Genomic DNA, 27040 nt, shown 5'->3' with positions numbered 1-27040 from the left:
TTCGCGAAAAATCCTCACTAACTGAGTAATCGGTCCCTTTTAACTTTTTGCTTTACTAAGTATGCTCGCTTTGTCACGATAGTCGAATAACTTCATAATCACAGGTCTGTGTTTGGGGTCATCAGTCATTTGCTTTCGCCCAAGGCGATGTATTCTTTCGATTCCAGCCGTTTTTATTCCTAACTTATCTTCAAAGATTGTGTTCTCGACAACATCGAGCAGGTCCTGGTGCGTTTTGTTCTCGTGTTCTGGTATACCATAAATGATAAGGTTAGATCTGCGGCTTCTGTTATCCAAATCGTCAACTTTTTTTGTCAAGGACATAACCAGTTGTTCGAGTTTATCAATCCTTTGGACACATTCTGTTACCTGTTTTTCCACTTTTCCAATTTTCTCCAGCTTTTTATCTATTGCTCCTAGTTCCGATTGGTCACCGTTTTTTCATTCTTTATCTCTTGGATGTCTTTTGCAATTGCTTTAAGTTGTTCGACAAGCGTTGTGCCATCAGGCCCAGGATTAGACTCGACATCACCAGCTAGCAGCAACAGAAACCGCAAGGAAACCGACAGGTCATAAACCCATTCAAGCAAAAGGTGTGGGCACGGCAGCAAAACGAGGCAGACATTATTTCTGCGAAAAGATTTGCCGAACCGCTTTCTCACCTGGATTGCGAACAAAAATGGGTTGGAACGATGCATCTTGGCGTTGCTGCCGCACCCACTGAAGAGCCCCTCGCAAGGACAGTCCTTTAAATAGCCATCTCGTGACGTCATGGTCGTTTCCTCAGATAACGTTGCACTGTTAGGCGGACGGTAGCCGTTGGCTCCATCTGGTGATTGATGAAAGTGCCAGACATGACCAGGGGTCACAGGCAGCCCGTCCAGCGCCGTCGTTGAATTGCATGCTGAAGAAGCCGTCGAATAAGGGCCGGAAAAAGTCAGCAGGCAGCCAAGCGTAACCTGGATTGCGAACAAAAATGGGTTTGAACGATGCATCTTGGCGTTGCTGCCGCACCCACTGAAGAGCCCCTCGCAAGGACAGTCCTTTAAATAGCCATCTCGTGACGTCATGGTCGTTTCCTCAGACCACTCTCTTTTAAAATATATCCAGCTGGACAGCTGGATATATTTTAAAAGAGAGTGGTCAAAACGTAAACAAATTATCACTAAACACTAACCAGCTGCACACTTGCACTCTAGAAATAATTTCCAATGCCAAGTAATGTTTCGTGACAAAAATTTTATAACATCTGCAATGAGAAATAAAACCCATGATCTCCAATGAATAGCAGGTATTATTTATACCACATTTTTCTTTTCAATAACAGCAGTGCAAATTAAATGATATAAGGCCATACATTTTATCTACTGAGCATATACAAAATCTACCTGTTGTTTGATGCATCAGTATATAAGTGTCCTTTTTACCCTGTGTAGAAAAATATGTTAGATGATATTTCAAAATCAGGCTTATTACTAGCATGTCTCTAGAGTTCGTAGAAAACGATGGCTTCTACGCATTCTGTAAATATATTAAGTGTCATTATCTGCAGCTTAATGAACCTCCTGGAGGAGAATTTGAGCCGCTGCATTTTAAGGCCTTGGACTGGTTTAGCATGAATAAGTGCTGTTTATTCAGCCAGCATTGCACATTGCTGAATTTATATCTGAGTGGCACCTGCGGAGAGTGTATTTCATGTTTCAAACATCAGTATTCGTTTTAATGTACGAGGAAGGTCATAATTATTAAAGGACGATTGTCATCCGAAAATATGACATGGTTTCTAATGACGGCTGGAAGCTATTTGTTTGAAGGTGCTTCTCCATAGGGCCACACTTAATTCCACGCAGAACTGTCCCTTCTGCTTGGGACAAAATTACCGTGGACAGCTGCAGCGTCTAACTGCACATATTAGTGTTTGTAAAAAAAATAAGCAGGTTTCCTCCACACTAGCAAAAAAAATTAGCCAAAATGTACCCAAAATAAAATGACAGATTACTTCAGGAAGGCACCTATATATTCTTCCATTTTTGTTCAGAAAAATATGAAAACATTTCATTGCTTTGCTCTATAATACGGCTCCTATGTGCAACAAAGTGCCTTACTGAAGTGCAGACACGCTCAGATTTCTCTCGCATTCAAGTGAGTTTACCTCTTAAAATCGTAACAAAGGAGCTAACAGTCGCTCTTGATTCAGAGCTCGTCTTGAAATTGCACTTGAATGCAAGACTGAAAACAGCTATTATATTTATTGTGCGTCGGTATAGATAAACTAAGTCATATATAGCGTAGTGTTCGTGTGAAATGAAACTCACTTCTTCCAAATGGCCTTTCGCTTGTCACAAATATGAAGCATCCACTTCTACTGTCAGCATACATGATCTTGAATTCAAACGCTGCCCCACCTGTGTTTCAGTAAAAAAACTAGTTAATTTTTTTTTCAATCACGGATAGTGTTTCCAAGTCCAGATAAATTTTGAGCGAAAAAAATGTTTTCCTTAGCATCTGCTGCGGTGAAACTTTGTACTGTCTTCAGACACTTCATCGATGTGGCAGCATGCTCCTATAAGAATTTTTAAAAAATTTGATCCTCGGAATGCTGAATGCTTTATCTCAAACGATAAATCAATCAAAATCAAAATCCATGCTATCTTGCAGTGTTGAAGGTGCTTTTCCACACATTTATAAGGCTGAAAAGAAATACCTTGTCCCCATATAAGAGATTTAAAACGCTTCCAGCAGTTTCCACAGTATACTGTAACTTCTAAGTTGCTTTTGCACAAGTTATTATGGCTGAACCAAAATATCAGGCAGACCTAAGACAGGTTGAAAACGCAATTCCTGTAAACATTCTGTACAATACTGGGCAAACAGTAGCAGACATCTTCGTGCGCTATAATATTCATCTTGAACACAAGACTTTCAAAACCTACTTTCAGAAAAATTGGAATATTGTCCACACATCCACGTCACCATTACCAGAAATGTTATTGTGATCTTGGTGAAAAGAAGCTTCACGGAGCAGCTTTCACCGCGCTTTTGTGAAAACTCTCAAATACCCTTTTGAGATTGACAATAAAGGGTGAACTAAAGAGAATGCTTCAGACACAAAGGCATGCCAGTAGGGCTGGTCTTCTGAACGAGCACTGCAGATAGTACTAATATCACTGCAACATCTGCGGGAGATATCTTGAAAGATTTTTGGGGAGAAACACCGCATAATGCTTTCTTTGTCAGCCCAGCATGCGCTAGGGAATAAGCAACACCATACACGAGATTTTAAAAAGGGCTAGGCATCTGCATGTTACAATATGCACCGAGGAACTCGTCTCCACATCTGACGTCTCCACTGTGCGCAGCCGACCATGTCCTGTCTGCTCGGCCCAGGCGTATAGTGCGGCACGTTAAATACATATCTGCGAAGAGAATCTTCAAAAAGTTTGATATTCTGATAGCCTTTGATAAGCATTTTCCCTATTTTCATTACGTTGAGGTCAGCCACATATATTTTGAAAGGCCATGAAATACTATTTGCGGCCTGAAGAACCTGCTACGGTGTACCTTCACTTGGCTTTGGCTATCGATCGCTGGATATCTAAGAATACATACATAATCCCGAGAAAATAAGGGGCAGAGCTAATCCCCGTCGTTATCAACATACCGCGGTAGAGTTAATACTGCCGACCGCCGATGCTCCCAAGTATCATCGCTCGTCTGCACAAACTTTGCAACTTGGGCGCTGATTTCTTACGCCACACTCACTCTCAGCCCGAAGCTACCACATTAACCCTTAAACGCCAGTAAATAATATATTTTTTGCTTGAATAAAAAAATTCTGCAGCCTGAAGAAATGAACGTTCGCTCGCTGTACATTGGAGTCACATAGTATAACACCTTACAAACACAACAGAAAATCCTAAACATTCTCTTTATAGCGTACTTGATACTGCTGGAGGTTTTGTTGAAAAAGGCTCCATTTCTTCCTTCCAAGTATTCACGAGTGATTCTTTCGACACCAGGAAAGTAAATTACGAATACCAGGCCATGTTCTGTCTCAGACGTAAAGGAAAATATATACAGTTGATACTTTGAAGCTTCCCCTAATGTACGATGGTATTTTGGAGCATCCAAGTGAAGTGAATATTTTCTAACCCACACCTATTGGGTGAGAACATATTTCTCTTGGGGCTTCAGTTAAAATCTCAAGCGCTTTTCCTACCTTTTTTTCTACCCAAATGTATATATTTGTTTGAAGGAAGAACTGGCTTTAGATTATTTTTTGCCACTCCCTTATATTGTACTTTGTTGAACTGGTAATGAAGCAGACAATATTAAAGAGCTGTTCGCTGTCCTTACTCGAAAGATCAAGTAGACTGCTCCCAGTCCTTTATATACACTGACTGCAAAATATAACTTTTCGCTTCACAACAACAGTGAGCAAATTCTAAAATGTTCCGCATCAGCGTTTGTTGCAGTTGCCGCTGCTTTTGTACTTACTTGCGTAGGCTCGTGGCCAGACTCAAGTTATGTGGGCTTTAGGCAGCAGGCATCCTTAATATACATTACTTTCAAGTACGTTTTATTGCTAACATATATCCCTAATGAAAAAATCCTATGAATAACAATAACCTCATACCGATTTCTCATACTAAACTCTTACAAAACTTGGACAAATCTCATACTATCTTATACAATTATCATTCAACTTATGAGGAATACATGAGATTATATGAGAGTTGGATAAGTTTAGTATAAGTTTTGTGTGTGAAACCTGTATGAGGTTATTTAGACTCGTACAGTTTTTTTGCTAGGGAGCTGCAAGGTTTGTTTACTTTTAGGTCGTAATTATCCGACAAGGAGTTTATTTCAGCAGCGCGCTAATCTGATGACCTGCACTCCGATTATGTTGGTCCAAAGAACAAATTAATTTCCACATTATCTGTGTTTTTATTTATAACTGAAAATAAGCTTAAGGCGCCAACTTTGCGCTATATGAGAGTGACTCGGCAAGTGACATTTGCAACGAGCCAACTGCCTTATCATACGGATCTTCAAGAGTACTCGTTGATAAGACGCATTGCTAACAAAGTTTGGGATTTCGGCCTTTTCTCTGAAAGGCTGCTTTCATACCGGCAGCAGCGAAATTGGTGAAACATCCTGAGGTCTTGGCAAAAACTGCATTGGGAGAACATGGAAATATTATTGCTGACTCGATGTTTTTATAATTGCGCTTTTTACTTCTGATAGTGTTAATTTTTATATATTTGAATAGTTATTTTTTAATTATTATTTCTTGCTTGGTACATTTTTATTTTTTATTTATTATTTTTTTATTGCCGATTTGTTATTTTTATTCCCAGGTGTTTTTATTGCTATGATATTTTATTCTTATATTATAAATTATCATCGTTCCTCATTCTCAATATTTACTTTTATAAAGCCTGATAGCGCTTACGGATTACTGATTGGTTTTAAGGGTGGGAAAGGGGCCGAAAAGTAAATGTAATTAGATTACAAGAAAGGAAAAGAGCGGCATTTGTCACACTTTTACTGAGTGCAGATGAGCAGTCGTGAGGTCACATTTCGCGCACACGTTTTCGCCTCACGAACATAGCCTATTAATGCTTCCGCATTATTATTTTTATTGCCAGTCGGAAGCTTAACCTAAAAAATGCACTTTTTCTGCACGTGAACTCATAATCTTAGCTCAATTCGCTTCAAAAGATAGTGTGCGCCCTGATTCTGCAAAGCTTCGTTCCATGACTGTGTTTCCCACGCCCTCCTCCACTAAGAAACTGCAATGTTTTCTAGTGCATTGCTCTTATCTCAGGTGGGGTTTCCGCAATTTCACCTCATTTGCTGCCATTTGAATCAGCTGCACTGATGTGATACCATGCGATGACGCCTACGTGCGATGAGGTCTACAACAGCTGTGCAGGCTAGCCGTCAGATTATTTTTGTACAAATGGTATCTTGAATCAGAACATAAACATCAAACCTCAACCAACAAATATCAACCACCCTGCGCGTCTCCTCACGGCGCCCTCCTCCCGGCGGATCTGAAGAAAGTCCACGAGGATGCCAGTGATACTGGTCTCAGAGCAGTGCTTGCCCAGCGCATAGCAGGATTCGACGAATATGTCTTTGCGTATGTCAGCCGCACACTTACTAAATCCGAGCAGAACAAGTCTAGCAGAAAAAGAGACGCGCCATTGCGTGGGCCGTCGGTATGTTTCGCCATATGTGTGTGACCACCATTTCGAGTTAGTTATGGACCAACATGCCCCTGTTCGTTTCCTTTATTAAAAGATCCTTCCGGCTGTTTGGGACAATGGGCTGATGGGCTCCAGGAACATGACATCTATGTCGTGTCTCAGGACACCGATACCTTATCCCGCTCCGTGCTGCTGGCATATATATTCAGCCCCTGCGAATTTGAGGCTCTTGCGCAGTTTGCCGTTAACAGGGACATGCCTTCTAAGCAGCGCAATAATCCTTACATTAGGGCTCTTCTTGACTTACTCTACGACTCCTCGGCGGTCACCCCATTGCGCGCCCTGTGGCGTCAAGCTTCATATTTTGACATCCGCGACAACCTGCTTTACATATATTAGGGTGGGCGAATAAAGTAAGGAAAATAATTGTGCCCGGCCCGCACCGCATAAAGCACAACGGGCTTAAACCAATCCAATATAAATAAAAGGGTAAAGAAAATAATTTTGCATTGCAGAAAGTTCTGAATTCGAAAAATAATTGAATAGGTCAATAGGACCAAAGTTTTTGATTTGAAGTTATTAAATAAAAGGGGGATGTGCTATTAAAGCGACCCGCAGCAAGGAAGCGGGCCCGGGGAGACCCCACGTATCTCCCCTGGGAAGTAGCGGAAGGGATGGGTTGTAAGGAAAGGGAAATAGGAATTACGATAGGGTTATGGGAAGTTGGAGGGGAATGTGGGCAGCGTAGGATTTGACTGTCAGACAATTCGAGTCGAGCTCCCATACGGGCCTCCGTAGAGGGCGAGCACTCGCACTTAGCCGAATATGCGTCCCTCAGCCCTTGGATCATTCCTCCACCGCAATGCGTTTGCCGGGCCTCCGACCTCTGAGACAGGTTCAATACTTGAAGCCGCTTTTGAGGTTCCCCGTCCCCTCAGCTCAGTTCCCCCACCCAGACTCTAGTCGAAGTACTAGGAGACAGATTTTGCAACGTTCATGCCTACTTCAAGGTACTCTGCAAGTTACCAGACTTTAATCTGGCGCACACTGATGAATACTCTTTCACGGTTTTCGCTCGGCAGGGCATGTTGGAAGGTACATTTCATCGGCGTCCTTGAGGCAAAGGAAACGCTTTACTCACAGTCGGAACTAGAATTCTGATTGACGAAAATGGGTCCTCGTCATTTCAGGACACCTACGGGCCTATATTCAGACTGACTAGCACTGCGGTCACGCGGGAATTTTCAAGTGGTACACGCACCTACGCCTACGCCATTATTGGCGTGGCATGTAGAGCTTTGTTTTGAAGTACGGGTGCTCGTGCCATGACTGCCAACGCCGCAAGCCTCCCACTCACCGTAGTTCTGGTCATTTGCTGCCACTCCTTTTTCCGCCTGCCCCTTTTAACCGCCGTTGCTATTAATTTATACGCGCCCCTTCAGCACACAGCATCTGGCTAATGAAAGCTTATTGGTGCTAGAACTCGCCTGTCACAGTGGGATCAAAACGCCATCTCCATGCTACGAAAGCACAGAATGTGGCATCTTTTCTTCTGCGGCGGTTCATCCGTAGACACGAAGCCCTTCGTGAGCTTCTCAGCAACCGAAGCCCAGTCTTATTGTCCAACGTCATTCACGCTTCGTTCCGAGAGTGCCACGCAATTAATTGCACTTGCACTGCGCACCTCACTGAAAGAAGCGGACTCACCCTAGTGAAAAATCCCGTATCGCGCCAAACGGGTTTGAACCGGTCCTGTATTATCCCCTATAAATTTCATACCGGTGTGAGCAGTCCTGTATGAAGCTTAATCGGGTTTATACCGGACAGGTCATGTCCGGTATGAATCTTAATCCGGATGACCCAGACTGGTATAGAGTTATTACAGGACAGACCTTTCCCAAAATGTATCTCATACAGGACATCCCAAACCGGTATAGATACGAAACAGGGCAGACCAGTTTTGTATTGAGCTCATATACAGGACAGGTCGTATCCGATTTAACTGAAACCGGAAAAACCCATCATGAATGAAACTATACGGGACAGAGTATCTTCGCTTCTCAACACAATTTGGGCGGATCGTGAAGCTCAACCATGATGACCACATCGGAACATGCCTTCGCGCTAAATAAGCATGAAGCCATACATATTATATGTTACAACTTTTCTGTATATGTGGAGTATGCGTTGTTTCGCAAATACCTAGAAATATGAAGCCGTGGATGTGTGCGCTAGAAGTACATACACTCATCGCGTTTAGTTTTTGCGTGTGCAACAGTCGCTGCAGCTTGTACGATCTTGCGGTGCATCTTCATATCTGCGACTGAAGATCTGCCACCTTCAACGCGAACGTGCAAGCAAGAACATAGCATTTAGTTCGAGAGAATAAAATAAGCTCGAGAATAAATGAAACATATCGCTGATCATCGAAATATGCAAAGGTTAGCCGGACATCGGGAGTCGCTTCCTCAAGTGTTTACGTATGCAAAACACTTGGTAGGAAGTAAATTCATTGACGTCGCTGCTTCGCTTGCAGCAGGTGAAGCTAAAACAAGCAGTATTACAAGTGTTGGTGCACCGCATATATATATATATATATATATATATATATGTAGCGAAAATTGCATGCGTTCGAAGACAATGACAAAACACATCAGCACTAGTAAATTGTGACATTCTGAGGTTTGTCTGCAAAAAAGTGACGCATTGTAAAGATGCGGGACACGGATAACCCTTCGTAATAGCCAAAAAAAAAAGATTCAGCATGTTGAAAGGGCGATCGTTCAATTACAACCACAAATTCTCCACGCTACAAAAATACTCAAAGTACGAAATAGCAATGTTGACTATATAAGCAGAAATATAACCACCCCGACCGCATCCTGCCGTGGTGTAGTGGTTAAAGTTTGTGCTTGCTGGTCGAGAAGACCAAAGTTCTAACACAACATATAAATGTTTTTCTTTCTTTCTTTTCTTTTTCTTTTTCAAATGTAATCGTGTTATTTTATAGCTCTGCATGCTTTTTCCAGCCTGGCGTCCAGTTTTTTTTTTCTGAAACAACAGCCACGGACCATACAGGAATTTCCGGAATGAGAGTTCCGCGCGATTTCATTTCGGTTCAGCCTTTATGAATTAACGAGAAACCAGACGAACGCGTCATTTCTGGAACAGATACCGGGCAGAGTATTTCCGCTTCTGAACGAAGCTCAACCCGAATGACCATGCCAGACACGCCAGCGCACTAAATAAGCATGATACCAAGCATATTATACAACTATTCTGTATATAAAGGACATGCTTCTTTTCACAAATACTTCGAAAATACGAAGCCGTCGAAGTGTGCGCTAGCAAGCATATACGCGCGTCGTGTCGCTTTTGCGCGTACAACAGTTGCTGCAGGCCGTACGATCTTGCGGTTCGTCTCCATATCTGCCACTGAAGACCTGCCGCCTTCAACGCGAAAGTGGAAGCACGAAGGTATCGTTTCGCTAGCGATGACAAAAAACTGCTCGAGAAAAAATAAACAAGCATCGCTGACCATGGAGAGATGCGCAGATAGCCGCACACCGGGCGACGCGTTTTCGAATGTTTACATATGAGACAGCTCATTCGGAAGTGTATTCAGTGACATCGCGGCTCCGCTGATAGCACGTGAAGCTAAAACGCCCAGTATTACAAGTATTGTGTGTGTTAACACGCGGCGGCAATTGTGGCATTGGCGGATTCGACTCATTACATGGACAGGAATAGCCGCACTGGAAATAGCGGAAAATATTTCCTTGTTTCTGTTTCTCTCTGGCTCAAAGAAGCGTCACTATTGAAGACGAGGAATTGCGGGAAAACTCTCACCGAGGTTTCTCTTGTGTCTCCTCCCCGTGCGAAGCTTGCAAAGACAAAAAACAACCCCTTCAAAACCGCTTAATTGAATGGAGCGCTGTAATAGGATTAAACACGCAAGGAATTCTAACGAAGAGCACAGTTTAACGGTGGCAGCGCAAAATAAGTGTTGAGCGAGTTTTGCTGTGCACAGCGCCCTCCATGACTACCACAGTGCTCTAGAGGCATGAAATCGCTCGCCGCGAATGCTCCCCGCTTACATTTTATCCTCCAAGAAAGGGAGCAGCCCAAGGTTAGCAAACTTACACTCGCAGCCGGGGAGCGGCGGCCACCGACGACGACCGCCACGCCGCCGCTCACCCCAGTGCGTGTTCCGCGGTCCAGCAGAGTAGCTCGGTTGCTTTTTGCAAAGACGGTACATCGCCTCGAATCACACGAACTGGGACTTGGTTCTCCTAAAGGATTTTCTCCTTTCTTCATTATTTAGGATCGACATCGCTCCATTCCCATGGATACAGAGCTAAATTACCACCCGGACACGTCTGAGTGCGCCAGCGTTTCACAAGCTGCCACGTGCACCGAAGATTTTCGCCAGGTCGCATGGTCCCTCACGACGGCTACCCAATGACTTCTACAAGCTCTGGACAAAGACAATGCACCTGCCCCGCCTTTCACGCCTGGTTCTTTCGTCTGGCTTTGGATACGTCACAGTACACCGGGCCTCACTAGAACTGCCTGAAAATATTATGGTCTCTATCGGGACGTGAAGCGAAAATACCACTGTGAGCCCTCTCAGGTGATTTTCGCTTATTGAGCCCTCACGCCGTCTTCCGATCTCCGTCGCCGCAGCCTCGAGAAAGTGCATGTCCAACTGCTCAAGCCTTACTATGAACACTTGGTCTTGTCTACCCCTTAAGTCGCCAGGTTGGCTCTTTTTGTGGCTGAGGACAATTTTAAAGAAGACGGGCTTGTGCTCGAGCCGCGTCACCTTTTAGTTCGCGCGCCAGGCTGATCTCGCTAATCGGGGACTGCTGTTACAGCTTCTTCAGTTCCGAAGCTTTGAAGAAATAAACCTCCGCATACACATGTAGCGTTGCCCTTTCGATGCATAGCGAGTTTTTAATATTACTACCGCAGTATCAATGAGTTAGCACGAAAAGTGTCCTCTAGCGACAGTTGCCAAAACGGCAGCTGATAATCCTAAGAAAAAAAAAGGAACAGGATTAGGTAACAATAACTGTGCTTTATTTGCATGTTAGTGCTTGTTTATTAGCGCTCTTTTTCATCAATCGCGAATACTTGGATTTGATCTGCTGCCACAAGACGCAATAATTATTGCACTTGCACTTGTTATAGGAAAATTTTATATATGTTTCGCACTTCTTTAAATTTTCCTGCATGGCGGCCATATCTGGCAGCTTCCTTTTAAGAATAGCAGCGTGTGAGGAGTGCTTGTAAAAGGAAAAAGGTTTTTTTCGGGGGTGATCGTTCATTCCTGCCCTACTGGAAGCCAACTACGCTAATGACCTAATGTATATAGATGGTAGTCTATTTTTCGCACGCATTTTTAAAACGAAACTTCTCTGGAATTTGAAAAACACAGACCGGCGTTGTCATTAGAGATTAAAAATAGCCATTTTTCACTTCGATGTTCCAGAAATAATGAGCTTACCCGGCAGAGTTTGGTATTTCAGAACATTGGGACGATGATGAAGCGCACTTAATGAGGTAGTGAGTGTGGTAGAGAAAAATTTTCTGCAAGCAAAAAAGAAAGCGAATAGTAGGTTTCGAAATATATGTCAAACCTTCTATAAATATATGTTACCAAAAGCTCACATTGCTAATGGTGCCCCCGGAGGCTTGTAAAAGCACGGGTACCGGAATTGATTTCCGCTGATTCTCTCAAGCCTTCTTAGCGCCTGGCAAGGCGTGAGAGGAGGCCAGGACGGGTTCCAACTCTGCCTTTTGACGACAAGCATTTGATGAGTTTCAATCACCTGGAAGTAATAGTTACACGTATTGAGCTACAGCTGATACAGATCTTTGGTCTCAAAAGACGGCGGCGTCATAGCAATAGTTGTCGGCAGGGCGTGCCGAAAATAATCGGACGAAATTCATATTAAGGTAATTATTGGTTCCAGTGATTGATGATTGATTGGTGTGGAACTGCATCATACAAAAATATTCTATGGTCAGGTATAGAAAATATTTTGTATGGCCGGCTATGGATGTTGCCCCAGATATCTACAGTCGCTTCTATGGCTGTCTTCATGTTTTTCTATACTCTGTTGTATAGAAGTTTTTAGCCTATTCTACAGATTTATAGTTTCTTAAGTACTGTAGTCTAGCATTTTCTAAGGCTGCGTACAAAGTGGAGACATCAGCAATAATGACAATGAGAGAAAATGTGATGCAATGTACGGGCCAGGAACGCTAATGTTTCCGCATCTCTGCAGTGCCGATTCTACGTTGCTCTCGAATTTTTTTCGTCGCGCATACCCTGCAATGACTGAGGCACAGAATATAACGTTTTTGACGAGAGGCTTCAAAGAATCCCTTTTCGCGTGCCTCGTAAGAAACCTACCCCAATCAGTGGCTGAGATCGGACAAGAAGCATCCTCAATAGAAATGACCCTAGATGCCTATACTCGAATACACAACCGACCTCTTCAAGTGTTCGCTGCAAAAAACTGCGACGAAGCCGCTAGAAGTGGGAATAACCTTCGTGAGATTGTCGACAAGAGCTGCGCCGACTCCATCCATTGCCAACACAGCCGCAAGTTGCGTCGCTCACTGATGCCATTCGTGAGCAAGTCCAGCGAGCACTGGCCATCCTTCAAGAGACGGCTGTGACGTATTAAACTAAAGAAGCAACACTGATGAACTACGCTGCTGTATTACGCCGTTCTGTACCCCGACTTCACTCTCCAAGCCCCATCGACACCCACAAGCCGCATCCGATCGCTGCCACTTCCCCCCCCCCCCCTCTGCCAACCCTATTAACGACCTTTGAGCCCTAGGAAGTACGACGCCTTGAGGACTGCAAACAACCGCTCACTATTCTTCTAATATTCAATGACAATAATCACACTGACGCCTCCGATTTCTGGGCTTCTCCGTCAGTGCCGCACGACCCCGTTTTCAAGCATCACTGGAAGAAATTTAATACTGCTTGCACAGCGCAGAGTACGCATCGACAGCAGCCTATTCAGCTCTCCATCGCCGTACTGCTCACGTTGCGTCGCCGGACCACTATTGCTAATGACGAGGGTCCCCTAGCCTGCAAAGGGGAAAGTAATTCTGAGGATAAAGCCGGAGCTGAGTCTTCCATTGGCCAATGGGTACGGTGGTGTGACCAGAATGCAGATCACTAACCCCCTCGTCTTTTTCACGCAGGTGAGAAAATGGTACGGCAAATGCTATCGTTCGAGCAACCTGTATTTTGTTGTGCTGGCGTGCCATGGGCTGTTTTGTGTGTTTACTTGCGATTTAGCTAGTACCATTATGAAAATATCACTGCTGTCTGGTGATGTCGAAACTAACCCGGGACCCGACCTTGCATAACTTGCGCACCAAATACAAAGGATTGCTGAGGATATTAAAGAAATTAAGGATGGGTGCTTAGCATCCATCGACGCGAAGTTGGAAACTCTAGATATTCTTGACAGCACAATATCAAACTGTATGAATGAAGTTGCTAACCTGCAAAAAGTTGTATCTCCTCTTGAATCTAGAGTGTAGGACTTTGAAAACCGTTCTCGAAGATCCAATCTAATAGTGTATGGTGTCCCAGAAGATCCACAGGAAAATACTACTTCCCTTGATGAACTAATGAATGAAAAAAGTTTGAAGGACATTCTTAAAATCGAACCTGCTAGCATAAAAAGAATTTATAGGTCAGGACAGCCAGCAACGGATAAAACTAGGCCAATATAATACTTAAACTGCTAGACTACCGAGACAAAGTAAAACTGTTAAAAACTGTAACAAGTTGAAGGGCTCTACCTATGCGATAGGAAAGGACTTCTCAGCTCGGGTGAAGGAAGTAAGAAAAAAATTGTGGAAATGGGCAAAATCGATAAAAGAACAAGGAGACAAAATGTCGCTAGTTTATAATAAACTACGCCTAAATCGCCAGTTATACCGCTGGGATGACACAAATGGTTGTGAGGCCCTTTTAACTCATCTGAGCAGTCCAGACAACCAAAAAAACACGGATGATTTTGAAGGTGAGGTGGCCCATTGTAGCATTTCAGACAGCCACAAAAACACAGAAAATCCTCCAGGCGAGGCAGTGAAACCACGGCCTAGACGGAAACCACAGCGCCGCATATAACTTTCGCAAATGTTAATGACCGCAGCATCCTGAAGAAAATGAATTGGATCGAATCACTGCTTGTTTGAATTGAGCCAGACTTCATAGCAATAAAAGAAACTTGGTGTTGAGCCGATATCTTGGATGGCGAGATTACACCTCCAGATTACGCTATCATACGCAAGAATAGGCCTGCACGTGGCGGCGGTGTAGCTATTCTAATAAATAACAATACACTTCTCTGTACTGCGGGATGTTCAGGGTGCTGAGGCAATCCTTTGAAAAATGAAATTAGTCTCTCGCGTTATCATTGTGGGGTGCGTCTATTGTAGTTCTTCATCCGACCATCTCTCACTGTCATCCTTGTACGATTACATGCAACGCCATGTTCTAGGCTCTAAACTAATCTTATTAGTAGATTTCAGTCTGCCAGATATAAACTGGCAAAACTTACAGTTTCACTCCCCTAGTTCCGAGATAATTGTCGATTCCATGCTTCAAGTTATTCTGTGTCAGGTAATAAATACGCCTGCTCGTGTACAAGGAAGAACGTCTAATATTCTTGACCTAATATTTTTCAGTAGCCACTTTTCAGCAGACCAAGCAGGACTCGAATATATTGATGGAATATCGACCACAAATTAGTTCTATGCACTATTCCTATTTATAAAACAGAGCCTCTCATTAGGTCTAAAATTACCTATCACGATTACAGTCATGCTAAGGATTCGAATATCCTTGATCACCTTATTTATGAATTCACGGCATTTGAAGAAATGTCAAATCAACCTTCTGTATATATTGAATCCTTATAGTGCAAGTTCAAACGTACTGTTTTCTTCTCTATTCAGAATTATGAGCCGACGAAAACAAAACTAACTAGAAAATACAACCCTTGGTTAACACGAGCTGTGATTCATGCCAAACGAAAAGTTAAACGACTAAGAAAATCATCTAAGATAAAACCCACACCTGCACTCAGAGGTTGTCCCGCTGAAGCCATTAGATACTTGAAATCAAAGATGAACTCAGATAAAACCAAATATTTCCCCAATACTCTACCAAATTTTCTCAAAAGCTCTCCCCCCCCCCCCCCCCCATATTGTGGAACTTTCTCAAACCCAAAATACAAAACAAGAACCAGAACGCCCAAAAACAAGATCGCAACTATGCTAATAGCACGAATAAGTACTTTAAATCTGTTTTTACACTTGATGATGTTGAGCTCGCCCCTATAGTCCCATTATATAGGTTAACTCTAGCATCTTTATATATAAGTGAATCAGGTATATTGAATCTTTTACTTAAACTAGACACACAAAAAAAACATCCTAGCCCGGACAGCATACCAAACATATTTCTCAACCGATACGCCGAATAGAGCGCCCAATACTTATTCATGCTATTTAATAAATAGCTATCAACAAGCGCCTTATCCAAAGAATATAAAATTGCCAAATTATTCCCCTACATAAAGCCGGAAGCAAGAGTGAACCCTGTAACTTCAGACCCATCTCCTTAATTTGTAGATTATGTAAACTTCTCGAACACATCATGACTATGCATATAATCACATTTCTCGAACAGCACATTCTGACGCCATTCCAGCTTGGGTTTCGGAAAAGTCTTTTCACTGTTACTCAGCTCTTGGAACAAATTCATGACCTATCATTGAGCATCGACAGTCTGAAACAAGTAGATATAATTTTTTTTTACTTCGCAAGAGCATTTGACCTTATTTCACATAAAAAACTTATTAAATAATTAGAATGCACACTTGGTAGCAGCCACGTTGTCAACTGGATTAAAGACTATTTGACAGATCGGTCCCACAATGTCGAGATTAACAATCAGTGCTCTACCATTGAACGAGTAACATCAGAAGTACCTCAGGGCAGTGTCCTGGCTCCAATTTTATTTCTAATTTTTATGATTGATCTATCCTCTTATGTCAATGTCAATAATACACGTTTTGCAGAGGACTGTATAAATTACAAGAAAATTAATACTAACGATGACCACATTGCCCTAAACAGCGCTGCAGAAGCCGTATCCAAGTGATGTGTTGACTGGGAAATGAACCTTAATAATAATAAGGCTGCTCTTTCAACAATAACGGGAAAAATGTCAGTCTGTCAGTCTTCATATTCCTATATCGTGAATATTACTCCCCTCAAGCGAGTTAACAATTATAAATACCTCGGTGTAATTATATCACATGATCTCAGATGGGAGTCGCATGTCAAATATGTGACATCAGCCGCATTAAAACGGCTCCTGTTTCTCAGAAGACCTCTAGTCGAATGTTTTGTTGAAGCTTCGCCTTCAGCAAAACAAAATGCATATAACGCTTTTGTTCGATCGATTCTGGAATATGCGACTGTCGCTTGGTTATCACACACGAAATGCCTCGTAAGTAAATTAGAATCGAAAAGCAGTCAGGTTTATGTTTAACAGGTCCAGGTATACTGACTCACAGACTCAACTACTAATTGACGCTGGCATTCACAATTTGGAAAATAGAACCAAACTTACCCCTCTTAAGCTGCTTTATCAATTGCTGCATAACAAGCTTAATCTTGATAAAACTAAGTACACCATGACCTTAGAGGCGAGACCATCCAGGCACAAACATACCGAAACACCAAAAGAATACTCCTTCCGCACTGACTGCCTGAAATATTCCTTTTTTCACCTTGCAGTAAGAGAGTGGAATAACCTTCATCATCACATCATTAATAGTACATCAGTCGATACTTTTGCCAAACGTGTTGAAAATCACCTCCTGTCATTATCACATAATTCAAATGTCATCCCAAATAGTTAACTTCAAGTTTAGTGCGGCATTTTTCGTTCATATCAGCGCTTCTATGTTATGCTATGTGGGCAATGCCTAACTTATCAGTATGATCATGTTTACCAGCCGTCGGTGATCTTCTTTGTAGAACTGAGTAATAAAGTGTGCCACTGTATTCCCATAGTCCTTTTCACCTTGGTATGCTTTATATTAAATGTCCTTCCTGTTCAAATCCCCAGTGCATTGATATATGTATAAAAAATAAAATAAATGAAGACAGCAGCCGTGGGAGGTCGGGTTACTACGCGAAATAAAGATCCTCCGTCGCCGACAAAGAGAAAGGACGCTGTAATAATTACACAGCCGCTACGCACGATGACAAAATTGGCGACCACATGACGAGACTGAAAGTTGACACCACCGCCCAGCGAAGTGATCATGGGGTGTCCCGGCCGTGATCTCAGCGAAAGACGAAGCAGAGATCTAACATTGAAGCCAACATGCAAGAAACCAGATCCCTGGTGGTCACCTTGTTACTCCGTCCGTGAAGGGCACCGCAGCAGTGACGGTAAATGGGCGTACTTATCTTATAAGCTTGGTATTCCTCAGAAATCGTAAGATGATCCTGGGTATGAATTTTCTGAGTCAATATTGGGTGATCATCCACCTTCGATCAAACCCCATCAAGCTTTCGACAGACAAGGTGGTAACTACTACGACGAGGTCGACGTGACCTATCGTTCTAAACGTCCTCGAAGAAGCATTGTGCGTAACACTCCGATCAAGCATCGTCGTCTTCATGGTTACTGGCAAAGTTAGAAACTTTTGAAGATGTCATGGCGAAAACACCCAGTTTTGAAGCGTGGATTGGGAAACGCAAGATGCGTCGTCCATTTCTGTACTGGGCAAGCTCAAATGCTGGTCGCAGACTTCACCGAATACCGGCACCTGAACAAGGGCACGCCAATCGCTTTTCTCGACAACCTAGCTGACACGCGGGATGTCTTCGCCCTCCCCAGTCAACCTAAAGACAATGCCCCCAACCGAGTTAGCAGCCCACGTTGTATATCAACGCAGCATTACCACGAGACAGACACGACTGGATTCGCCCTCTTCTTGAAAGCTAAAGCAACTGTGTTTCTAAGAATCAGCGTAAAAAGTGCGGCAAATTGCTTTGGCAAAATACTGCGTCTTCACGCATGACCGCACGCGAAGGCTTCGTCAAAGCCTCTACCGTGCACCCGAGAACGCCAGGGAAATATCCGATCAAGTTGAGGATATGCTTGGTGATGACGTGAACCGACCATCGAAGATCCCCTCCGCAGCGCCAGTCGTATTGTTGAAGAATAAAGACGGTACACGTCGCTCATGCTGGATTTGCACTGCTTGAAAAGTGTAACAAAAAGGGTGTCTACCCGCATCCACCCATCAATAACGCTTTAGATCATCTTTGCAACGCTAAGTCTTTCTCTGACATGGACTTGAACAGCGAGTACTGGCAAATTAAGGACGACGGAAAAGATCCGCTAGAATACAGTGTTCGTCACATCGGGTGAAATATTCTAGTTCAATGTAATGTCCTGCGGAGTTCACTGCGCATCAGGCACGTTTCAGTGCATAATGGTGGCTTAAAGTAGTCGAATTTTCTGGTAAACTTAGACAACGTTGGTGGCTTCTCTTTGAAATTTGAAGGCCACCTGAAAAAGCTGCGGATAGTGCTCGGCCCAACCAAGTCGTCAGGGCTAGCTTTGAAAGCAGAGAAGTGTTACTTCACTCACAAGGAGATGTTGTTTCTGGGGCATATCGTAAGCAAGGATGGAGTTCGCCCTCATTCCCAGAAATAGCTCCAATCGCATAGTTTCCCTAGTCTGGTAACATGAAAGCTGTACAGCGATTCCTGGGACTGTGCACATATTACCGGTGATTCGTCAGACTGGTCGCGCCTTGCCGAACCTCTGACGTATTTTGCATAGCCATTGTGCCATTCACCGCAAGCAGAATCCTTTGAGGACCTTAGGCACCGTTTACCGTCCCTTCCTGTCCCCGGCTACTTCGACAAAAATGCAGTGACCTAAATTCTTACCGACGCAACCAGCATTGGCGTAAGCGCTGTTCTCGTTCAAGAAATTAACGGACCGGAAAAAGTTATCGATTAGTCTACACGTTTCCTGTCGAAAGCTATAGCCAACTATTCGACGACGAAGAAAGTGTTACCTGCTTTTGGGTCACATCAAATTTTCGCCCCTATTAGTATGGACGACCATTCAGGGTTGTGAGTGATCAACATGGTATGAATGCCTCGCCAAAATAAAACCTCTCTGGCTGCTTTGAACGATGGAGCCTGCGTATTTAGGAAATCTAAATCACATAACTGATAAACCGAACTGACTAGACTAGGACGGGACAAGAAAAGAACACGGGACAAGCGCAGACGAGCTTTTCTTGTGTCGCCCTTTTTTGCGCAGTTCGGTTTTTCAAGTATGCCTAGCCAGCTGGCCACTCACCGCACCTCATTCGACATTACAGTCGTCTACAAGTCTGGTTGCAAGCATTCCGGTGCAGACTGTTTGCCATGAGCTCCATTTGAAGCTCCGCCGAATGATGACAAAGACGCCTTCTTCGAACCGGTAAGCGCTAGTAGGATTGCACAGCGGCAGCGCTCAAACCCTGATTTGAAATACCTAGCTAATTAGTGCAAATGATATATTGCATCTCTTCCTCCTTTGTTCAGGTGTCATTTATCGTCATTCGGATTAAACAGTTACGGCCTCGTGAAGAACTTCGGGCCAACGAGACCACATACCTCCTTGTTATGCCTAAGGAACTCCGAAGGCAAATTTTGCAGCCTTTCGACTATGAGCCGAAGGCAGGCACCTCGGGATGGCACGCACGTCGCATCGGACCAAAAGACGTATTATTGTCCACCGGTACCTGCCGCTTATGTGAAAAATTGCCGTGAAAAAAGGGGCGCAAGATACGCCTGATGACACCAGCTAGTTTCCATTCCGGCCCTGACCAAACCCTTACAAAGCATTGGGATTTATCTGGTCGGCCCTCTTCTGACTTCATCTATGCTTACGAAGTGGATCGTCGTAACAACCAAGCAACTTAAGCGCTACACTGAAGAGAAAGCCGTGCCTATTGGAACCACGGGTGTAGTCGCCAAGTTTTTGTCGGACAATTTCTCCTTCCACACGGCGCCCTAGAAGTACTCATCATGAACAGGAAAACAGCATTTACGGCTGAGCTGACGCAAGCTATTTTGACCTACAGTCATACACGCCACCAACGTACTACCGCGTATCATCCCCAGACTAACAGACTTACCGAGTGCCGCAACAAGATGATCACGGCCATAATCGCCATGTGTACGTCGACGCCAAACACAGGACATGGGACGCCTTCTACCATCATTTTTGCGAATAACACTGCCGTCCAAGATACGACCAGGCCTAGCCCGTTTCTACCCAAAAAAGCACACATTGCGTGGCGCACCTAGGGCTCGAATGGGCACGTTGGGCTTGGGAAACCACAACAACACCCATGAGGAACCATTTTAGGGATCAAGCGCGAAAGCCCAGATTGGGCTTTCCGCTTGGGGAGTTTTATGGCCAATGCAAAGCAAATTTTGGCTTTGTGTAGAAAACGGCTGGACTAATATAAAAGGCGCTGCTCGCTCAAAAGCACAATGGGTCCCCCATGGGCCGTGGCGGGGATAAATATGGGTGTGCCCGCACAGTGCCTACATGGGACCCTTGAGGGGTACTTTAGGGATGGTCAGACGGAAATGTAGGCTTTATGCAGAAAATTGCTGGGCTGCCCGAAGAGGGCTGCCCATCAAAAACCTCGATAATTTTCGCCTGGCCTGTAGCGGGGCTGGAAATTGCTCCTTTCCGCTTCTGCCCGCAATAGTCTAGTACGGGGCACTTTAATGCGGATCCGAAGCAAAGGTGCGCTTAAAGTAAATAGAAGATTGGCTAGCCCATTCAAAAGCCAAATAGGCCCCGCATGGTTGGTGCCTGAGCTGAAAAGCGGGCATGCCCCCACACTGTTTACATGGCTATTTCTTGGGGTACTCTCAGGCAAGTGCAATATACGCTAGTATTCCATGCGGCAAAAATAAGATCAGCCCCATTGGGGTTGCCCATTACAGGCCGCAGCGGACCCCAAATTGGCTATGGCGGGCTTAGCGCTTTAAAACGTCTTCACCCTATGTTTAAGGCATCATTTGATATATTTAATTAATGTCATACCGGCCGCTACTTGCCTCTTCTGGAGGTTTCAGATATCTGTTCTAACCATATCCATGGCATGAATAAAGACTATCTATTTTTACTCTAAACACTACGGTAACTATGCAGTATTGGCAGAAAATATGCAGCAGTAACTTTTCCGCTTTACGAGCATGTACTGAACTAACTCCACATTTTTCCAGGAGGGGAAGGGTGGCTTATCCTGGCCTTGATAGGGCTGGGTCAGGTAGGTAACCGCCGCTTGCGCAGCCCCTTCGGGCCTCCTCTGGGTACGTGTTGCCAATCCTTCATGGGGCCGGTATGGGCTGCCCCTACGGGCCCAATGCGAGCCCCCACGTTGGGCTACTTGGGTACTTGTGTTTGGCAGAGAGCCCACAGGAACACTAGATGCTACCGCACCGCACAGATGAAGCCCGAAGACTGGTCCGAATGGGCATTAAAGATAAGCAACCAACCAATGTCTGACGTTAAAAATTGCGACGACGCGATGCTGGGTACAAGACGGGAGATCAAGTCGTGATTTTTAAGCTGTTCGCTGCCGCGGACTCAGTGGAAAGCTTTTACGCCGATAGTTCGGCCTTTACAAGAAGCTCCGCCGAGTCGGATAATTGGACTAAGAGGTCATTTCCGGTGGCGGCACAGCATTTCAGCTACGTCGCGCGCATCCAGAAATTGTGCATATTGTACGCTTTAGGCCATATCGCTCGCTAAACAATCTTCATGTTTATTGCTAATGGTCATGTTGGCCCATATCTCTTTAAGTTCAAACATCGAGGCGATTTTTTTGAGGGGAAGTAACGCCACGAACCATTAAAATATGTTTCTTTTTAAGACAGCCGCCGGCATGCGCTATAGCGGTGTGATTTCAGTGTTTGAATTTATTGCGTATTCCCTTTTTGTTCATGCTCACTCCTGCGAGACGCAGCCTTAGCATGTTCTTTCTGGCAAAAGATGCTCCTCGATGTATTTCAAACATTCCATCAACTCTCGTGTGTTTCTAGAATGTCCCATGTTATGCTAGTCACAATTTACGGCATTATCTAAATATTTCTTCACCGCCTTTATATTGAGCTTTCAAGGATGCGACGGGCAATAGTAGACCGACGACCGCCGAGTAAGATTGTTTCTATCCCTGCCGCTGATTAATTCGTTCTCTTACGCGCGCAAGTCAGCCCAATAAATATTTTATTCCAGTGAAGTTCAAGCCTGCTGATTCGTTGCCAACGGCATTGCCTCCACTACGTGAAGACATTCAGCGGCGTCCACATCGACGGCAGGGGTGAAAAGAGGGTCATGCTTGTGACGTGTTTTAGCAATAGAATTTGTCGGTAGTAATTGTGCTCTAGGTGAGTTTAGTTGCGCCTTTGACTTCGGAAGGGCATTATAGAGCGTTGTTTCACTGGATAGGCGATTATGCGTTTGACTTAAGAGATGCGTCCGGTTTATTCATGGAGTATCTTTGGTATTGGTCAATTACGTGTGCCTCAAATAGATTATCTATGGTGTGTAGACCTCCCACTGAAACTATTTGGCGGTTTCTGTGGATTTGGGAAGAAGGGCCGTATTATAGGCCATTCCGATAAAACTCTTCGCCAGCTCCTTCTATGATGAGATGTAGATGCAGGTGTGGGAGAGGATATGTTATTTTGCTTAGGAAACGGCTTGAATGAGGAGGCGTGTGTAAGCCTCTGATATGAGGCGTGTGATAAGTGTCGCAATGCTTAACACAGAATTGCGAACAGCTTTTATTTCATTGGTTTTAGTGCCGTTGTTAGAAATGCAGAGGCCTAAGACGTATGTTCCCAACCGCTTGGATTGGGGTTGATAACTGATTCGTCCTATGACTAGACGCGTGAAGAGCCGCAGGTTCAGCTCCACATATGGCTGATCTGGGTGCCGCCGCGTTATATAACTGGTGTTTACCACTACTTAAACAAGGTTAGAACACAAAAATTCTCATACCACTGTTTCTTAAATGGTGAGACGCGCGGCTACTGAGCCTGAGTGCCCTCGTCCGGATCCGGCAGTTTTGAATTCAATAGGATGAATATAGTAGCGTCAATTACGAGGTGCTCCCGTATGGATCAGAGCACACAGGCCGTCGGCTACCTCGTCCAGAGACAGTTCATGTCTTGCGACTGAAACCGTACTTTGCACGGTGACTGACAAACTACATCTACAAACTTTTTTTTTGAGGGGGGGAGGTTGCTTTTTTACGCTTGTGTGCACGTGTAACTATGTGCGTTACGCTTAAGGAGGGAGGAATGCCAGGGGGCGCTCGGAGTGAAAGACGACGTTGAAGTGAATCGGCTCCGGACTCGCAGGACGTACCTAAGCCTTGGACCGTGCAATTCTACCTGTACCGGCTCTGTTAATCTAGCCCCAGTCGCCAACACCGTGACAATATTATTTCTCTTGTTTGGAAGCACTATATGACGATATTCTGTATCTTTCGTCAGACGTATGCTGCATCATTCTCTGTTTGCTAGTTAACGTGGAAAACCTTCCCAAGAGTTCTCTTTTGAAGATGCGTCGGTCGGACAAACTTGTTGAAGTCACTACGTCAGCCTTCAATTGAATTGCTGGCGTGACGATATGTGATTGTGATGCCGCGAAACAGCTTAACCCGTCACAGCGATGGCATAACTAAGATGGGATATTTTTGTCTGTGGTGGCTAGAGTATCTAGCTTTAGCTATAAATTCAAATTCGGGACTCATGTCAGTATGTAAGACTCGCCGGGACATAGACCATAATGCACCTGATGAATACAAAACGAGCACCAAGTACCTATAAAACAGCGCACAATAAAATTGCTGAGCTGTAGCACATGAAGGATGCTGGCAGCAGTTTGGTAAAAGCGGAAAGATCTGTTACAGCATTTTCATGTACTTAAACATGTCCGCGCGCAGTCCTGAAAATTGCGCACATCGCAATAACTTCCAGGTATCAAGATATACTTGAAAAGCCTTAAACATCGATGTTTGCGCACTGCGCTCACAATATACATATATAGGAACCCCCACGCACATGCTCCATTCACAATTCCCTCCATATTGTCCTTTGTAATCTAAACACGACATCCTGCTGGCGATAATTTTGCGGAGTTAGGCAAAGATGTCCCCTGCCTGCCGTGAACGTTGAGGAAATTCCCAGTTTATTTAATCTGCGATACTAAATTTTGCGCGTGGTAGAGTTCACCTTAAAGCAGCGCGAAAACACAGGACTAAAAGGAACAGGAGACGACACAAGCGCTTTCTAACAACTGAATTTTTATTTTCTTTTGTAGAAAGGTGTAGTTATATAGGAACCAACCAAGATATAATCAAGACGACACACGTGAAAACCACCGCGGTGCCCTTTTAGAAACAGTGCGCGTGCGCTAAGTCAGGATTGAACACTTCAACACAACTAACAAACCTATCAACCTCCCACATGGCAAACACCCGCTAACACTTCATCGCTAAATATTCACCGAGAGCGTGAATCTCTTTTTGTTCAATATTAACGGAAGGTGTAGCTACGCATGCGTCAAACTCTTTATTTATCAGAAACGCCTTGACCAGCTCTCTGCATATCCGATCAGGGTGACTGAACAAGATAGTGCTCCTGTTCAAATGGGGGTAACAATCTTTACACTCCCGGCAATGAACGGCAAGGTTAAACGACACAGTTCCTTTTACTGATCTGCGGTGTTCAAACAAGCTCTCAATAATACAACGGCCTGTCTGACTAATGTAAGATTTCCCACATGAAAGCGGGATGGAATATACTACAGCCGTATCGCAGTCGATGAGCGGTTTCCTGCGCGCTACTGTGCACTTCATCCTCGCCTGGGCACATTGGGAATCCAGCTTCCTCCGCACTGCACTACAGATGTTGCCCAGCTTATTTTTAGCTGTGAAAAGTACTTTTAAACCGTATCTTTCGACAACCTTTTTCAAACGGTGAGAAATTTCGTGTAAGTATGGAATCCCCACTTTTCTTGCGTTCTCTCTAACTTTATCAGACTCCTTTCAAAATTTAAACCCGTATTCATTAACCTTTCCGATACTTGTGCCACCGTAACATCCGGAAACCCAGCGTCTCTAATCCTTTTAACTTGCTCCTGGAAGCTGGCTTCGATCCTCTGGGAGCGCGACTTCACCAAAGAAGCCTTGAGACAAGAGGTCGCTATGCCTGCCTTTACCAACTTTGAATGTCCTGAATTGTAGCTTAGGAGCGGCTTAGCTGTTCATAGATTATACTCCCAACACAGCCCTGTCTCATGGCATAAGACCTTCAAATCAAGAAACCGTATAGAACCAGGGTCCGGTAGCTCAAAAGTGAAACCTAGACCCTGGCCCCTCTCTTTGAAAATCTTAATTACATCAGTGACACTTCTGGGGGATCCTTGATTCAAAAACACCAAAAAGTCATCTACATAACGAAAAACTTTTATAGCTATGCCATTCAGTTCACGTTCACGTTTCACGTTTCTGCGTTCAGCATACTGAGCTCGCCCGGCGCCAACCCGCCCCGCTATGTTGAGCTGATATGGGTACCTGCGCACTCCGGGAATCCCGGCAAAGAGGCCACCAATGCGTTAGCCCGAGGTTCTTAAAACCGGGCGCCAGCGGCCTCCGATTCGGGATTCACGCCTGATCGCATGCACTCCTTCAGTGAGCTAAAGCAGGCCTATCATGCCGATCGACTTCTCTACCCCTCACCACACCCATCTCTAGATAACTACTGCCAGACGCTCTGGCGACGACTCCAGAAGCGCACCCTCCCGTCCCCTTATAGTACGTCTCGCTACCACCACACCGTCACCGGTCCCTCCTGCACCCATTGCAACAACCCCACCGCCACGCTCGCACATATCCTGTTCCAATGCCCGGCGGATCCTCCCCCACAGGGTCTAGAGCGTCTTACCACCTGGGAAGATTGGGAGACCCTGCTGCTCACTGAGGACCCGGTTCGGCAGAAGATCCCCACAAACTGGGCTGCCGACGCCATGAACCATAGGAACATGAACGTTTGAGTGTATTGAGGCCGTGAGGGGGCCCAGGGGCATGCATGCCCCATGCTCCTCTGTTTTAATAAACCTATTACTACTACTACTTCTTCGGGTCGCCTTCACGATAAGGGGTAAAGTTCCGCAGAAAGGAAGTACAGTTGCACTGCGCTGCAACTGTAATCAGTGTGCTCCCACAGGCGCCTTTTCCTCCACGTTTGCAGGGGCAAAAATGTGCGGCTCGCTCAGGAGTGCGGGTTTCAAGCATGCCGGAACAAGTACGAATTGTACGTTACGTAGTAACGTATATTTGTAGGATTTCGGTTGGTCATGAAAAACAAAAAGAAATTTTGAGCCGGCATATTGCCTCATCGGTATTTTCATGCATGATCATCTACGGAATACGATCTTGTCTGCGATTGCATGAACCAAGCTCGTCCGCGGGTACAATACTACATTCTGCCATGCACCTAGCAGGCTTCTGCCTTTGCAACTTTATAAGCTTTCTTTCTTCTGGAGACGATACTGCATTTCATATGGTCGTTGACTAAACAATGCGTTACTACCAAAATTGATGCGCTATAAGGTCGTACATATTTGCAGCATGCCTTGATTGCATCAACAAGTG

At 44.5% G+C, this 27040-nt stretch overlaps 1 long non-coding RNA gene across 2 annotated transcripts in view; it reads right to left on the bottom strand.

The window, feature by feature from the left end:
• LOC146174113 (uncharacterized) overlaps nt 1-27040 on the bottom strand; it is a 100739-nt gene that overhangs the window by 12549 nt on the left and 61150 nt on the right. The window contains exon 1 of one of the 2 annotated variants that reach the window (XR_014702380.1): nt 11725-11889. The exons of the other annotated variant lie outside the window; for it this stretch is intronic. This is a non-coding gene — a long non-coding RNA (uncharacterized LOC146174113). Of the gene's footprint in view, nt 1-11724; nt 11890-27040 lie in introns of those variants that run through there. 2 annotated transcript variants of the gene reach the window in all.

The sequence above is a fragment of the Amblyomma maculatum genome, chromosome 11, assembly GCF_055883805.1.
Source record: "Amblyomma maculatum isolate TAMU_Amacu chromosome 11, ASM5588380v1, whole genome shotgun sequence".
NCBI lineage: Eukaryota > Metazoa > Arthropoda > Arachnida > Ixodida > Ixodidae > Amblyomma > Amblyomma maculatum.
This window is presented reverse-complemented; position numbering and strand designations above follow the sequence as displayed.